Source organism: Clytia hemisphaerica, unplaced genomic scaffold (assembly GCF_902728285.1).
Source record: "Clytia hemisphaerica strain Z4C2 unplaced genomic scaffold, Clytia hemisphaerica genome assembly, whole genome shotgun sequence".
Taxonomy (NCBI): Eukaryota; Metazoa; Cnidaria; class Hydrozoa; order Leptothecata; family Clytiidae; genus Clytia; species Clytia hemisphaerica.
Window position 1 is genome coordinate 458,486 of NW_027103836.1, and position 4,608 is coordinate 463,093.

At 33.6% G+C, this 4,608-nt stretch overlaps 1 protein-coding gene across 1 annotated transcript in view; it reads right to left on the minus strand.

The window, feature by feature from the left end:
- LOC136807112 (lysophospholipase D GDPD1-like) overlaps positions 1-4,608 on the minus strand; it is a 186,601-nt gene that overhangs the window by 113,995 nt on the left and 67,998 nt on the right. The window lies entirely within an intron of this gene.

Sequence of the window (4,608 nt, forward strand, 5' to 3'; positions counted from 1 at the left end):
GAATTTAGGGGTGGATCTTCAAAAGTCAAGAGTCAAATATTGTCCAAATTTTGCCAAATTCAAGTGCTCTTTATTTTGTATCATATTGTCGATTTAGAGTAGTCTGAAAAATTAAGAACGCATTTAAGAACATTTTAGGCTGAAAATTGCTAAAAAAATAAGCACATCCAGGCTCAGCCAAATTTTAGGTGTTCTAATAAAAAAAAAATGTATTTGAAAGCGATGTTCAATGTTCCAGTCCAAGGTTCCAGTCCAAGTTTTTCACTTTTTCGAAGTGCAATTTTTATTTTTATTTTTAAATTTTCAGAAAAATCTTCAAAGCTTACATCAATCCACTTTATACTACCTTTCCAACGAAGTATTACTTTTAATTGATATTTAGACGGACTTTGGATAGATTCCTCCTTTTCTTTTGTTTAGATTTGTTCTCAAGATATCACGTGATTCGCCATTCTTCTCAATACATACATAGTAGTGGTTTAGCAATCGAAAAAAACTTTAAATGGGTATTTTAATTGGTTAATACGGTAAGCTCCTTTGTCTGTACTTCCAAAATGACACACTTTTATAACAACATCCATGATTTTTGAAGCCTTCGGATGCTCTTAACTTCAATCCTAAAAATGTTTTTTAAAATGTTCCTAGTTTTAACATTTTATGAATGTTTAGGTGCGATTTCCTGAAAAATTAGGTGTCAACGAAGTATTGAATTCTTCTTAACTTGCTCTTGATATTTTTGTCCTGGAAGCCTCATGTTCTTATATAGTTTGTTCTTTTTATAAAAACGTCTATTCCGAAAATATCAATTGATCTTTGTGTAAGGTGAGGACAATTGAATCAAGACTTCACAAATCAACCCTTGTGACACGCAACGTTATTTCAACGTTCATCTGATGTTATAATATGGACTATATGTAAAACTCTATGACTCTTATGTTACTAGTTTTGAGGTTGCTTATAGAAAAGTCAAGAGAAGTTTCTATATATATTTTGGTCCGAAATTCGAATTATTCATCGATTTTTTTCGTATACGTTTGATTGTCATTTTTCGTAATTAAATTCAACCGATTTCTAATATTTTAAGTCTCTTCGAAAAACTTCCCTATTTTTCCCCCTTTTCCCATTAATTTTCCTCAATTTTCATTTAGCTTCACATATCTTTTTAAATTATCATGTCTCTTTAAAAAAGTCTGTCTTGAAAGTTTTATTAAGGGCTGGGAATAATAGTATGGTTTTAATTTCCCCTTTTCTTAAATTCCGTTTTCTTTTTTCCCTTATTAGTTTTTTTGAATTTTCAAAAAAAACCCTCCTTAGTAAATTGCGGTTGTTTAAAATCCTCAACAAAACGAAATCTTTGCTTATAAAGAACCCAAATATTGCATAAGAAAGTATTCTTAAATCTGATTGGTCAATAACAAACCTCCGCAATTTTGATTGGCTCACAATGATGTAAACCCATTTTGATTGGCTGCTAAGAATATCGTCTGATTTCTCATCTCATTTTGTTTGCTCGTTGTTTCAGCTTTTCACTTTGTTCTTCTAATTTCACTGTTTGATGATGGTGCCATATTTTTTCCTTTTCGATCTTCCATTCTTTATTCTTCCTCTTAGCACATAGTATTTGCGTTTTAATTTTCTTTATGAATGGAGAATATTGTATGACTGTGTCTGTGTATCCAGTAACAAATATGGCTTTTTAAATGGAAATAGGGTAAATGACACTTGGATTGGTTTTTTTTTGTTCTTTAAATGCATATGCATGCTATGTGAAACAACCCTCTCCTGTCACATTGATTGTATGGCAGGCCTGGTGCGCATAACAACATGAATTTCACTATGAGGTGTTTGTTGATGCCTGTGATTGAAGAATTGCTTTGAGTGGTTTCAGGAGGAACGCTCGGAAAGCTATTAGAATTGTGGACATTTTACAAACTAGAACTTGAGAAATGGTCCAAAGGAGTGGATGCACACCCCTATCTCACAGCCCCGGTGGAAATTCTTTCCTCAGTGGTGATAAAAATTCATATTGAAATCCCAATGGGGATAGAAATTCTATTGTTCCAAGGTTAAAAAATCCAGTAGGGATGGTTTTGGAATGCAATTTTTAAACATCGAATGGGGACGAAATCAATATCAATTTCCCAGTGGGGCTGAAATCACAGGGTTTTTTCCCACCGGGGACGAAATTTTTGCCAAATTTTCCAATGAGGCTGGGGTCCCAGTGCAGCGGGTCTATGACACGGGTGTCCTTCTTTGGTCGTTGTCTCATGACTGTTCAAGTGAGTGACACTTAAATTTGGTTTTATTGCTTTTTACAACATTTTTTTTGTAAAATCCAAATATTCTCACTGTTTTCAGGACAAATTAGGAATTTCTTGACTTTTTACTTCTTCTTCACAACTTTCGGTGATTCTAGGTATTGACGAATTGTTCTATAAGTCTTCCTGCTGTGATTGTTTATCGATTTTCTCACCTTTCAAATTATTCTGGTCTTTATTTTTATCAATTTTGAATTAAATGGTCTAATAAAATACTCTGTCAAGCTGTGACTTAATCAAAATCTCTGTTGAGAAGCTAATTATAGATAATTTAACCAATTGGTGCTAGTATGGTTCAATTTTGCTATGGCTATTTGGTTTTAACTTTAAATATGTACAGGCTCGGTAACGCAGCGATCCATTAAAGGAATTGACGAAGGGAGGGGCGAGGATGGACAGGATTTCTCGGTCACTTTAGCAGGTTTGAATCAAAATGTCTCACTAATATAATTATAAATTCCCAGATAGATGTACTTTAATGGTAAATTTTTGGAGCCCCTGATTTGATTCAAGTTTTACCGTTTTTAGAGATTTCTATTTGCATTTGTAATTTGATAGTATTTTGAAGAAAAACTTCATTTTCTTTAGTTTTTTATTTGAAATGCAGGTGCTACAAAGATTCGTCTCAAATCTCATTAAAGTTTTCTTGGGTGGAACGATTTTTTCAAGTCATTTTTATTTCATCGATGCAAAGCATCTCTTTCTATGAAGATTATGTGGTTTATTTTTCAGCATTGCGAGTTTAAAGCCCGAAGGGCTAGAGTAGAATCTCTAACCTTCCCTAGGCAAGAAAAAGTGAAGCCACTAATTTCCCATTCAGAACGCGCCTAGAACGCGCCACAATCATGACGACGAATTGCATCTAGCGGTTCCTTTGTTTTTGAGGACTGCATTTCTTTTAAATCTAGTGATAGATCTTTTCAATCCGGCGTTTGTGTGAAAACCACGCGCGGGTGTTCTTGATGGGAAATAAGTGACTTCATTTCCCAATCAGAAACCCTTCGGGCTTGGAAGTCAATGACTTACTGCATCGTTGGCTAGGACCGATTGGTTAATAAGTTTACTTTTGATCTGATCGGTTGATGAACTGGATATATATTTCTCTTTCATTACTCCTTTCTTCTATTAAGGTTTCTTTAAGTACACGTTTTTTGTATATGGTAACAAACTATATAAGAACATAAGGCTTTGATTGCCAAAATATTAAGAACAAGTTAAGAACACTTCACTTAAGGCTTTACTGACTCTAAAACACCCAATTTCTTATGAAAATGGCTGAAAATACTCACAAAATGGTGAAAATAAGAACATGTTAAGCACATTTCTAGGCTTAAACTGGAAAAGTTAAGAATCTGAAGATTTGAAAAATTTTGGATGTTCTTATAAGATAAAAGTGTAAGGGCTTTTTCTATACGGGATCATGTCTGATACTAAGAAAGGACTTACATTTCTCAAAAACTAGTTTGAAATGATGATGTTGCAGTATACTGGGGACGTTAACAAGTACGGTGCAATTGACAGATCTGTCTGGCTTTGTGTTTGGCAGATAAATTTGTAAAATATCTCCTAAGAAACTTTACTTATTTGAGCGAATTTAAAACGGGGGAAAGCTAGGGGCAGACGTAATGGTATTCTTGCTTCATCAGTACAACCCTCCATGCCCTCCTTGCATCAGTGGAGATTGAGTTTAAGAAATTTTATCTCCAAATGCTCGAATTACCAGATTCGTGTGAGAAAATCAGCTTAAGAAATTCTTTATGATAGTATATACGTTTTTTTATAAGGAACCTTAACTTGGCTTTGAGCCTGCAGTTCCTTATTTTTAAGAGAATTTCAGCCTCAAAGTTACTTATCAAGTTCCTTATTTACATACCTAGTTGCTAAGTTTGGATTTGCTAAGTATTTGACTTATGTATGAGTATAATTACTGTATATTTTCTCTTTTTGACACATCGTTTCAGCAATATTTTATCATCTTTTTGTTTAGGTTATTGGGAAAGTGTGAAAGTTCAAGCTCTAACTGTTCCTTAACTTGATTTCTTATTCTCAGCTCCAAATTCCTTATAAACGTGTTCCTTATATAAAAAAACGTGTAAATAACTTTATTTTTAAGTACTCTAATTATTTAATTATCAGCGGTTTCTTTGAATATTGTTTCTAATTATCACCTTACGGTCTTTAATCATGAAGGTTCGACCGCAAAGCATGACTGAAAGAATGTTAATTCTAATGGTACCACTTTCTTATTGAAAGGTATTGCATCAGTGCAGAAAGATGCGTGGTCTTTTCA